Consider the following 13,213-nt stretch of genomic DNA (forward strand, 5'->3'; position numbering starts at 1 on the left):
TATCTCTCCCTTTAGATTCGATAACGTTTGTTTTATGTATCTATGTGCTCTGGTGTTGGGGCATACATATTTACAATTGGTATGTTCTCTTTATGAACTGATCCTTTTTATCATTATAGGATGACCTTGTTTGTATCTTTTTAGAGGTTTGATTAAAATCTCTTTTATCTTCGTAAGTATAGTTACTCCTGCTCAATTTTGGTTTCTCTTTACATGGAATGTCTTTTTCCATCTCTTTACTTCTAGTCTATCTGTACTATTATAGGTGAAGTAAGTTTATTGTGAACAGAATATAGTTGGGTCTTTTTTTTCACCTAGTTATCCAGTCTGTATCTTTTTTTGTTTTGTTTTGTTTTTTTTTTGTTGTTGTTGTTGTTGCTGTTGTGTTTTTTTTTGTTGTTGTTTTGCTTTGTTTTTTTGAGATGGAGTCTCACTCTGTCACCCAGGCTGGAGTGCCGTGGCGCCATCTTGGCTCACTGCAACCTCTGCCTCCCTGGTTCAAGTCAGTCTATATCTTTTAAGTGGAGAATTTAATCCATTTACATTCAAGGTTATTATTTATAGGTGAAGACTTACTCCTGTTATTTCGTTAATTGTTTTCTTGTAGTTTTGTATATTCTTTGTTCTTTTCTTCCTCTCTTATTGTTTATTATTGTGGTTTAATGATTTTCTGTAATATAAAGTTTGATTATTTTCTGTTTCTCCTTTGTGTATCTGCTCTACCAGTTAGTTTTATACTTTTGCATGTTTTCATGATGATTGTCGTTTTGCTTCTAGATGTAGGACTCCCTTGAGCATGTTTTGGTAAGGCTGGTGAGTGGTAATAAATTCCCTTAGTTTTTGTTTGTCTGGGAAAGATGTTTTTATCTCTCATTTCTGAAAGATACCTTTTCTGGGTGTAGTCTCGAGTGGAGTATTTTTTTCCCCCTTTAACATTTTGAATATATCATCCCATTCTCTCTTGGCCTGTTAGCTTTCTCTTAAGAAATGTGCTGTTAATCTAATGGGGATTCCCTTAGAGTGACTTTATATTTTTTATTGCTGTTTTAAGAATTCTCACTGTCTTTGATTTTTTTTTTTTTTGGTGGGCTGAATTGCATGCTGTTTTTCTTTCTTTTCTTTTTTTAATTACATCTTAAGTTCTGGGATACATGTGCAGAACATGCAGGTTTGTTACATAGGTATACACGTGCCATGGTGGTTTGCTGCACCCATCAACCCATTATGTACATTAGGTATTTCTCCTAATGCTATCCCTCCCCCAGCTCCCCATCCCCCAACAGCCCCCAGTGTGTGATGTTCCCCTCCCTGTGTCCATGTGTTCTCGTTGTTCAACTCCCACTTATGAGTGAGAATGTGCAGTGTTTGGTTTTGTGTTCCTGTGTTAGTTTGCTGAGAATGATGGCTTCCAGCTTCATCCATGTCCCTGCAAAAAACATGAACTCCTCCTTTTTTATGGCTGCATAGTATTCCATGGTGTATATGTGCCACATTTTCTTTATCCATTCTACCATTTATGGGCATTTGGGTTGGATCTAAGTCTTTGCTATTGTGAATAGTGCTGCAATAAATATGCGTGTGCATGTGTCTTTATAGTAGAATGACTTATAATCCTTTGGGTGTATACCCAGTAATAAGATTGCTGAGTCAAATGGTATTTCTGGTTCTAGATCCTTGAGGAATCACCATACTGTCTTCTACAATGATTGAAATAATTTACACTCCTACCAACAGTGTAAAAGCGTACCTATTTCTCACCATCCTCTCCAGCATCTGTGGTTTCCTGGCTTTCTAATGATCACTATTCTAACTGGCGTGGGATGGTATCTCATTATGGTTTTGATTTGCATTTCTCTAATGACCCATGATGATGAGCTTTTTTTCATATGTTTGTTGGCCACATAAATGTCTTCTTTTGAGAAGTGTCTGTTCGTATCCTTTGCCCACTTTTTGATGGGGTTGTCTTTTTCTTGTAAATTTGTTTGAGTTCCTTGTAGATTCTGGATATAAGCCCTTTGTCAGATGGATAGATTGCAAAATTATTATTATTTTTTTATTTTTTTATTCATTTTTTGCTGTGCAGAAGCTCTTTAGTTTAATTAGATCCCATTTGTCAATTCTGGCTTTTGTTGCCATTGCTTTTGGTGTTTAGTCATGAAGCCTTTGCCCATGCCTATGTCCTGAATGGTATTGCCTAGGTTTTCTTCTAGGGTTTTTATGGTTTTAGGTTTTACATTTATGTCTTCAATCTGTCTTATACAAAAGTTAATTTTTGTATAAGGTGTAAGGAAGGGGTCCAGTTTCAGTTTTCTGCATATGGCTAGCCAGTTTTCCCTACACCATTTATTAAATAGGGAATCCTTTCCTCATTGCTTGTTTTTGTTAGGTTTGTCAAAGATCAGATGGTTGTAGATGTGTGGCATTATTTCTGAGGCCTCTGTTCTGTTCCATTGGTCTATATATCTGTTTTGGTACCAGTACCATGCTGTTTTGGTTACTGTAGCCTTGTAGTATAGTTTGAAGTCAGGTAGCTTGATGCCGCCACCTTTGTTCTTTTTGCTTATGATTGTCTTAGCTATATGGTCTAGAGGAGTCAGGTATGGCTGTATTTCTGTAAACTGAGCCAATAGGCCTCAGTGGCAACTTGGGACAAAGGGGATGAAGCACCTCCTAGTGGTGAGTCTAGACCCTGGGATGGTGGGGCTTAGCAGCATCCCAGACTCTGTGAGAGCAGGTACAGTGGCAGCAAGTATCCCAGAATGGTGGGGCACAGCTGTTAGGGCCCTGTGGGAGCATGAAGCAGCACACCAATGACTCTACTTCCTCAGAAGAGAGGTATCTCAGTAGTTCAAACTCTAGCGGGCTAGTCCAACTCCAGGGAAGCAGAATACTAGAGTTATTTTGCCTGTAGGATGGGGTGTCTCAGCTGTTTTTCTTGGATATAGGGTATCTTGTCAATTCAGCCTTAGATGTGCAGCTTCTTAGCTTGAAGTCTGTAAAGACACAGAGTTCCCAAGGGCAATGTGCCACTTCAGCCAGTCCTGGAGGGCAAGACTGGTCTAGATGACCCAGGCACCATTTCCTTGGGATATAGGACACTGTTTCGGCTTAGGTACTACAGTGTATGACCACTTCAGACAGTCAAGGCACCATTTCCTGGGAGGCAGGTTGTTGCTTCGATTTAGACTTTGGTGAGGTATGACTACCCTGGGCAGCCAAGGCACTATTTTCCTGGGATGTCTGGCATTGTTTCAGCTCTGAAACCTGTGTCAGGGCCCAGGAGTAATCAGAAGGGATGAGAGGCAGTGTGCAACTTCAGTATTGGTTCTGTGGGACAGGTGCAGCAGCGACTGGGAGGGGTTTTGGAGCAGCTCTGCCAGGGCACTTTTTCCTTGGGAGGCAGTGCACAGCCTTGGCTTAGGCCCCTCAGGGCAGGGTGCAGCAGCAACCGGGAGAAGTAGATTAAGCAACTCCACCAAGGCGCCATTTCCTCAGGAAAGATTGTGCAACTTGAGCTCAGGCCCCGGGGGGCAGGGTGCAGCAACAACTGGAGAGGTAGATGGAGCTGTTCTGCTGAAGAACTGTTTTCCTAGCAGGGAGCATGCAGCTCCAGCTCAGGCCCTGTCTTAGTCCATTTGTGTTGCAGTGAAGGAATATTGAGGCTGGGTAGTTTATAAAGAAGATTGGTTTATTTAGCTCATGGTTCTGCAGCCTGTACAAGAAACATGGCAGATGTGCAGATCACATGGCAAGAGAGGAAGCAAGAGAGATGGGGAAGGTGCCAGGCTCTTTTTAACAACCAACTCTCAGGGAAATTCTCATGGGAATTAACAGAGCAAGAATTCACTTATTACCATGAGGACAGCACCAAGCCATTCATGAGGGATCCACCCCCATAACCTTAGCACTTCCTGTTTGGCCTGGATTCCAACATTGGGGATCAAATTTCAACATTAGGCTTAGAGGGTCAAGTATCCAAACTACAGCTCTACCCTAAGGGTAGAGCTCAGTGACTGGGAAGGGTAGATAAAGGAATTCCGCTAAGGCACCATTTTCCCAGCAGGCAGTGTGCAGCGTCAGCTTAGGGCCCTGAAGGCAGGGCACAGCCAGTACTGCGAGATGTATATGGAGCTGTTCTGCCAAAGCAAGGTGTCCCCAGCAGGGATTGCACAGCTTCAGCTTTAGCTCCAGACGAGGGGGCAGAAGGAGGAGCAGGTAGAGTGGTTTACAGTCACTTGGCCTCCAGGGAAGGGTGTAACAGTTGCTCACAGCTCAGCTTGTGGATATCAGGCCACAGAATGGGGGTGGTTCCGTGGCAGCTTAACTTCAGGGATGAAGGGGCCCCCAGAGCTCCATGCCCCTGGAGCAAGACACACTCTAACATAGTTCCAGTTCCGAAATGGCATAACAGTAGCCATGCAGGCCACTGGGGGTGGGACACTGTGTCCACTCCTTTGCTAGGAGCACAGCTGTGTGGACTCCAGGCAGCTCCCTCAGCTCGACTTAATGCCTGTGAAGACAGTAGAGACCCACTGGCAAGGTCTGTAGATGTTCAAAGTGTGGATGAGGTAGGCTAGGGTTCTCTTGCTCACCTTTCTGACAATGGGAGAAATTCCTCCTCGCTCCCAGCTGATCCTGGCTGGCGGATGGAATGTAGGAGTCCCTGTGTTTCCTTCTGTTCTCTATGTGGGTATCCTAAGTTTCTGTGTTCATTCAGGTTTCTGTTACTTCTTTAAGGAACTCTGCCACTCTGCTCTAGCTATTTTTATTAAAATGTAGTTATGTATTCATTGTTTTGTCTGTCTTTGTGGTGAGGACATGTGCTAGGGGCTTCTAGTTAGCCATCTTTCTGTCACTCAGCTATCCTTTCTCTTTAAACACTTCCATAGTGTTTGAATTAAAAAATGTATATTGACAAGCCAACATGTCATGTTGTCACTGTGTGGCGGTTATCCCCTGGTTATCTCTATTCTACTTTCAGTCTCTATAAATTTGACAATTTTAGGTCCCTTGTATAAGTGAAAGCATATAGTATTTGTTCTTTTGCTTAAACATAAATTCTTGCATCTGTTCTTGGAGTCACAGGAAAAAATAAGTTACCCATATACCTTGGCCTCCAGCCACCTCTGGTTTGAAAGTACAGACAATCCCCCATTTAAACAATGATTGACTTATAAGTTTGCAATTTATAATAGTGTGAAAGCAATACTCACTCAGTAGAAAACAGACTCTGAATCTTGACTTTTGCTTTAAAATCATTTATAATAATGTTATTATAAAATAGCTTTGTGTTAGATGGTTTTGCCCAACTGTAGGCTAATGTAAGTGTTCTAAGCATGTTTAAAGTAGTTGAGGTTAAGCTATGATGTTTGGTAGGTTACATATGTTAAATACACTTTCAACTTAATGGTATTTTCAACTTACAGTGAGTTTATAAAGACAAAACCCCGTTGAAAATTGAGGAGCATCCATATTGGAATCTTGTCTAAGAGTACCCTGCTATGTGCTTTTCATGCATTACTTCCCACTATCCTCCACCTGTTGCTCCTGAAAACATATATTGTCTGTTCCCTTCTTTGGAATGTTATGATCTATGCCTGGCATTCAACCACCTCATTTTCCTAAGTGCAACTTGTCATTCGACCCAGTACAAGGACCACTGATGTGCACATATGGAATAATTCTCATTTCTCTATGTCATTTAGTATAATGGCACTCATATAACACATCATATGCTGCCTTACAAAGATAATTTTAGTTTAGGTTTAATCTTATTATTTGGTTGTAATCTCCTTGTAGAACAGGATCCAGTCTTTATGCTATGTGATGGCCTTGCTTAAAGATTTAGATATGAGATGCAATAATTTTTTAAGAAGTTAAACAATTGTCACATTAATTTGATGCCTACTCTCTCTCTCCTCTCCCAGTCACCCTTCATACTCATTTCAGATGCAGTAAATTTGACACAAACATATATAGGCTTCCTTAATTGAGTTTTCTGGAAAAAATTTTAATAGTAAAATAGAAATTATTTTACCTAATTTACTCTTTATAATACCATAGATAGATAAAGAGTGAGAGAGAGAGAAATTCAAAGAGGGAAATTCAAAGATATTTTTATAACCCATGCATTCCAGGAGGCTATAATTAGTTAGAAGGACACAATTTATATATGTAAAACTAACGCCAAGATCAGAAGACTTTCTGAAATTCTATACTTGTAAAATGCTTTATGATTTATAAAGAGGAGGTAGAAGTAATAATTCTTATTTTACTGTTTTTTCCCCAGATATTTAATTAGGAGAAATTACAAGTTAAGTGTCAAATTTTCTTCACGGGAACAGATCTAAAACAGGCCAATTTGGAGACATTTGCAGAAAAACAGAGTGATTAGATAATCTTTGTTAGCATAAATGGAAAAAGAACATTGAGTACATATCACTAACCAAATGACTGAGTGGGTAGTTAGTTTTGTAGCTAGTTTTCTAGAATATGTCCTAATACCATTAAAGTTTATTTTAAAAACTTTAAAGCCTTATAATGCAAATGGAAAAGTCAAGGCTCAAGGTCACCTAGCCAGTCAGGAGAGTGAATTTTGACTTCAAGCTCTAAGTGTGTCTCAGCAGCCTCCATGCTCAGGCACGAGTTATGGATGTGGACCCTGAACGCTGAGGTGGTTTAGGAAGGAGGGAGGTCAGTGAAGGTGGAGAGATCAGAAGGTTGACTCTTCACTGAGTCTCAGTGTACAGATGGCATTTGGATAAACAACAAAGAAATTGACACTCAGGCACATTAAGGCAGTGATTCTCAAAGGCGGTTTGTTTCAGAATCACCTGAACCACTTATCAGCACCAGTTTCAAGGTCTCTCCACAAATTCTAATCCAGTGGTCTGAGAAGAGGCTCTGGGCACCAGGGATTTGATTCATCTCTTTAGGTGATTATGAAGGCTAGAGGTTAGGAGCCCGGTTATCTCTCATCTTGTATCCTAATCTTGTATAGTAAGTGCCAATACCAAGGACATAACTAACAGCTGCTCTGAGGGCTTAAGTTTAAGAGAGGGAGGAATATTCAGAGACAACCTGTGCATCCTGGCCACCATGCCTGGCAGCATGGGATACATACAGGAGGTTTATGCCACAGGGGGATATACAGGCTAGTAATTTTATTCCTTATTTCCTAGATTTTCTTTATAAAAACAGTGATGATTCTGTCTGCTATTGTGTACTTTAAAGAAACAAGCTAATCTGCCATATTCCAGATGCATGGCCTTGGTCAGCTTCAACAAGCCTCAGATTCTTGTGTAAGTAAAAGGAGGAGAGTGATATCTAACTCAAATGAAAATTGTGAGGATCAAAAGTAATAATGTGTGAAAAATGCCTAGGACAGAGTATTATTCAAAATTATTACCCTTCTTCCCCACTACCACCATTGTATAGTTTTTAGTTTTTATAACATCTATAAATGAAACCAAACTATCCTATCTCACTATTCCATCAATCAGCGACTTTCAGCTCCACTACCACCATTGTACAGTTTTTAGTTTTTATAACATCTATAAATGAAACCAAACTATCCTATCTCACTATTCCATCAATCAGCGACTTTCAGCCAAAGGCCACGAGAACGTGTGTGTAGGGCCTATGACTCATTGTAGGGAGGGGAAACACACCCCATGGGGAATCTTGGGGCAACTCAGCAAGAGAGTGTTAGAAACAATCTATGGAAGGATTTGGGTTTTGGTTGGGTGATTAGGGAATGTGGGGATTTGCTATGTATTGGATGCTGTTTGCTGTCAGAAGGCAGGGACAAATTTATGGTTACGTAAAGAAATGTCAGTCACTAATTTTAACCAGAAAAGGGGGTGTTTGGTATTTTATGAGTGGCCCAATGACCTTGTTTTTGTCTGTGCTTAGACAAAAGTGTGCAGTAGACTTGTTTTGTACCACTTTGTCATGGCCTTAGAGTGATCTTACTTGAGCTGCTCTCTTTTTTTCTTTCTCACATCTGAAATAAAAGAGAATGTAGGAGCAAAGCTGATATATATTTGAATTGTGGAAGGTGGAGAAGTGTTGAGACGCTGAACATTTGTTGAGCAGTTTCTGTATCCTACGTCAAGATAAACTTCGATCCTTCTGAGAATCTCACATGTATATTATCTACATTAGGTGGGATTTGAAGCCAGATCTATCTGACTTTTAACCACCAAAACTCCCAGTCTGGTGTGCTGTCACCTTATTGAGCTGTGCTTTGGGCACCATTAGAGCATGCGAATGAATTCCTGCCTGTCTGTTGAAATGGCCTGCCTTTGACTTTACTTACAATAGAAAACATACTTTGATCTAGAATCAGGGATTGGCAATTTTTTTCCTATGAAGAATCAGATAGTAAATATTTTTGGTTCTGTGGGCCATAAAGTTTCTAGTAGGACTACCCAACTGGCAATGTAGTGAAAGAGTGGCCATAGATCATATGTAAACAAATAGGTGTAGTTATGCTCCAATAAAACTTTATTTATAAAATCAGGTGGCAGGTGGAATTGGGCCCTTTGGCTTTAGTTTGCAAACTTTTTATCTAGATGATAAGTAAACAAAGATCCCAAATGAACTTGGGTTTTTAAAAATGTGTTTAACACATTTCAAGTTGCTTTGAATAAGTAAATATGTGTAATAAATATAAAATAAATATGAACAAATAGACGCTTTGTGAGGTTTTGGTTTTTCGGGGATTTATTAATTTATTTATAATTTTTAAAAATGCTTATTTCCAAACACAATAGAGAATCAGCATGGTGCCTCATGCCATTTGCTTTTTCCATCTGTATAGTGACAACCAGATCTTGTGAGGCCAAAGTGTTTATTGAATAGTTTTTCTGTCCTTCAGTCTATCAGGCACCATGCTTGGCCCTTCCTTTCATTATTCCTTAAAGGATAACTCTTGTTTGCTAAACTGAGGCTCAGAGATGCTGAACAATTTGTCCTCGGTCATCCAGATATTGTGGTAGAACTAGTGCTGAAACTCACACTTTTTCCACTATACCCTATCCCTCAATTTTTATAAATTATTCAATTGGTGCTCTGGGGCATAAGATCTTTGGATCATCTTCTGAATCATCAAACTAAAATGATGTGATCAGATTGAATTTAGTGCAGAGTGTATTTTGTTACATTTAAATTTTTTGAAAACTTAGAATTAAAGGCTAAATGTGGAAATTAGAATTCAGTACCATAGTGTTGGAGGGCATTGCATATTGAGCCTCAGCATGCTAATTTCCTTTTTATATATTCCTCTTTCAGCAAAGCGTAGCATAATAACGCCACCTGAAAACCAAGATCATCTACCACCACCATGTCAGATTGTCTCCACTGTAGCTTGACGGTAGAAAGATGAGGTAAGGCATATCATGAGAGAGATTTACTCTAAACCTCTCCTACCACATGCTATGCCACTGATCTCAGTCAAAAGGAATTTTCAACTAAAATCTCCTATTCTCTGAATATAGAAAACAAATACAAACATGTATAGGTAACATGTAACGGTACAGGTACCTTCTTATGATTTTATGTTTATAGTCAAAAAACACACAATGATATTTTTCATGCAAATTAATTAAAACAATCTCCTAGTCATATAATGTTTACATTCATTTATACCATATACCCAGCTTCTACATATTTCTGTGGATAAATATGAAAGATATCCCAAAAATATCACAAGTATATTATATATGTAAGATGAAATTTGAAGCCAGATCTTCAAATCTTCAAAACTTTAATATTGCCACTAAACAATATTCTCTTTTAGAAGAGTCTAACCTATATTTTTCTCCTACCACCAGCCTGGTAAACTCACCTGCCCCAGGAAATGGTGTCTGATTCACCTGAGTGTGGATGCTTTATTCTTCCAGTCTAGACAGGATTTGCATCCTTAGCTTATGCTGAAAAGTGAGCATATACCCCTTGTGCATGGAACTATGTCATTGTGGTAGGACATTGTTATAGTGAACATACTCCTAGTTGTTCCATTTGCAAACCTTGAGACAATACATCTTACGATTCATCGTGATTTGGCAAAGAAAATTCTTCCAAATGCTTCAAATGGAATGTAGAAGAAAATGTATGATTATTTTTCCTAAGTCTCTTTCTTTCTCCAGTACCTCACTGTATATTCATTTATGAAAATAGTAATAACTATTAATAAAAGGAAATATAAATCATAATAGATAAATGGTCATCCATATATTTCTCACTTCAATGTTCGAGTGGGTTGTTGGGAGAGGAATGGAGGGAGACTTGCTTCATGACCCAAGGAAAGGCCTTTGAGAAGCACCACTAGATCTCAGCTCAATTCTGTCCTCCGTTCTATTTCACTTCCTATGCAGACTTGCCAGATTTAGAAAATGAAAACATAGGACTCCCAGTAAAATTTGAATTTCAGATAAATGGTAAATATTTTTTTAGTACAACTTTGTTCCAAATATTGCATGGCGTGCTTATACAAAATAATCATTCGTTGTTTGCCCGAATTTCAAATTTAACTGAGTATCCTGCATTTTATCTGTCAACCCTACACACAAATACTTAAGGCTCTGAGTTTTCATGTGGAGAGTTTTCTCGTTCAACAGAATTGGATTTAATTTTCTGCACAACCACACATAAGCCTTTAGAAAAGTTGCTTATCCTGGAGCTAATAATTCATATTGTGGAGTTGTCATGAGGATTAAATGGAGAGAATGCAAATAAATCTCCTAGGTTCAGGTTAGGATTCAGCAGCTGCTCAAAAAACATTAGGTAAATGTTTATTTTCTTTTTGCCTCTCAAACTTACTTCAGTGCTTTCCTAACCTTTCTGAGAAGAATAAGGAGCTCCTCCCTTTTCCCTTTTAACAGGCTGTACTTATTTCTGTTGCAGCAACCTACATGGTTTAAGGCTTGTTTCGTAATAATGACATAGACATATCAATTTCTTTCTTGTTTGGTTTGTGTTTGTCAGACATAACTTTATAAGATTTTTTTTCTTTCAAAACTTTCCAAGTCATCTTATTTAAAACATGTCTAAATAATGGCCTTCTAAAGCAATTTTTAGACACAAAGTCTGATTTTAAAAATCTTATTTTTAACTGTAGAGTTTGGTACACAAGTTATCTATTGATAATATGTACATCTATTTCTGCCTTTTAATTTTTTGTTTATTATTTGTCTATATTTTTGTAGGTTTTATATTTTCTCCTTGCTTCCTCTCTTTTCCCTCCTTTCCTCCCTCCTTCCCTTCTTTTTTTATTCCTTCCTCTCCTTCCTTCATTTCTTTCTTCTTAAGTAAGCTTTTTTCTTCTTTACTTCATTTTTTACCTTTACTAGTTCAGAAGATATACACTCTATTTTTACTCTTTTATTGCTGTCAAATACAAATTTTCACATTAATTTAAGAAAACTGAAGTTAAATAATCTTACTTTCTTCTCAAACAATACACGTCTCAGAACACATAGACAGAAAATACCCCCGAAGTCATATAATATTGTTGCCTGGTATTTTAGTATTTTCTTATATTTTAAACTGATAAATTAGATATTATTGATTCATACAAAATATGTTTACCCATATATTTACAGTGTTTTGGAGTATAACATTTCTTCGTTTGTTATTTGATTTTCCTTCTTGTATGACTTTCATTCTTTTTCAAATGTGTCCTCCATGTGTACCTTTAGTAAGGGTAAACTGGTAGTATTATCTTTCAATTTTCATTTGTATAAAAGGTCTTTATTTTGCTCACATTCTTGAAACAATTTTACTGGGTTCACATTGTAGGTTGATTATTATTTTCACTCATTTTTTAAAGATAATAGTCAACTGTCTTCCTGCTTCCACTGCCACTTTTAAGAAGCCACTTGACTGTGTAGAGGATTTTTTTCAGTGGTCTGTCTTCTCTAACTGGCTGCCTTTAATATCAGCTTCTTTTTCCTTAGTATTATGTGGTTTCACTATGCTGTGTCTAAGTATGATTTCTTTTTATTCACCCTGCTTAAAAACTTTTGACCTTACTGAATCTGATGATTGATGTTTTTCATCAACTCTGGAAATTTCTCAGCTATTATCTCTCGAAAAAATTGCCTTTACTTTGCTCTCTTTATCTTCTACTCTGGAACAAATTTAACCTCCATGTGACTTCCTTTTTGTAATTTTCAATTTTCTTACAGGAACATAGCATAGTTGCTAAGAAACAGAACTGAGTCCAAACTCTCTAGGCTGAAATGATGCCTTTAACTCTTAGTAGGCATATAAATTTGAGCAAGTTTCTTAAGCTTTCTGTGCCTCGGTTCACTCAGTTCTAAAGTGGAGGAAGCAATAGTATCTACTTCATAGGATTGTTGTAAGGATTGCAAGATGAAATATGTGTAAAGTGCTAAGAAGCTTGAACAGTGTGCTCTTATTTAGTTTTTGTGTTGCACTCTGAGCAATTGTTTTCATGTCTATTATATGGTTCACCAATTTTTATTTTCTCTTTCTAGTTCTATTAGTATATTTTTCACTTTCAAAAATACAATTTTCCAAAAGTAACTTTTTGGTTATTTTTCAAAATGCCTATTCATTTTTGAAGATCATTTCCTTTTAATATATTACATTATTTTATATATGTATATTTACATTGACATTTGCTTTTGCCAGTTACCTTCTGCCAGATACCCAGAAACTCTGGGCCATTTCAAACTAAATTTTCAACATGGGATTTTTTGAGACCCAGTGATAGTATAGATTCCTTTGTCCAAACTCTGACAAGGCGGTCTTATGATTATGAATTTTTGTGGGGAGAATATATTTTTTCTTTTCCACCCAAAGCTAAAACTAGGACAAGTAAGTAGACTGTGTCTTTCGCTGGAGTGGATTTTTTTCCCGAGTGTTTTCCTTGTCTTAGGTTGTAGCTTTGTGTGTGTATTAGTCTGTTCTCATACTGCTATGAAGAAATACCCAAGACTGGTTAATTTATAAAGGAAAGAAGTTTAATTGACTCACAGTTCCGCATGGCTGGGGAGGCCTCAGGAGACTTACAATCGTGGCGGAAGGCATCTCTTCACAGGGTGGCAGGAGAGAGAATGAGGACCCAGTAGGGGAAATGCCAGTTGCTTATAAAACCATCAGATCTTGTGAGAACTCATTCACTATCATGGGAACAGCATGGGGGAAATCGCCCCCATGATTCAATTACCTCCCACTGAGTTCC

At 38.0% G+C, this 13,213-nt stretch overlaps 1 protein-coding gene across 11 annotated transcripts in view; it reads left to right on the forward strand.

Annotated features, from left to right (window-relative positions):
• LOC105497777 (G protein-coupled receptor 141) overlaps positions 1-13,213 on the forward strand; it is a 66,121-nt gene that overhangs the window by 13,505 nt on the left and 39,403 nt on the right. For 8 of the 11 annotated variants that reach the window (XR_003021759.2, XR_003021760.2, XM_071095046.1 and 5 more), the window contains one exon: positions 9,295-9,389. The exons of 2 other annotated variants lie outside the window; for them this stretch is intronic. The gene's annotated coding sequence lies outside the window, so the exon portion shown is untranslated. Of the gene's footprint in view, positions 1-7,181; positions 7,302-9,294; positions 9,390-13,213 lie in introns of all 11 variants that reach the window. One more of the 11 variants, XM_011769126.3, reaches the window with a different exon arrangement.

This window comes from Macaca nemestrina, chromosome 4 (assembly GCF_043159975.1).
Source record: "Macaca nemestrina isolate mMacNem1 chromosome 4, mMacNem.hap1, whole genome shotgun sequence".
Lineage (NCBI taxonomy): Eukaryota > Metazoa > Chordata > Mammalia > Primates > Cercopithecidae > Macaca > Macaca nemestrina.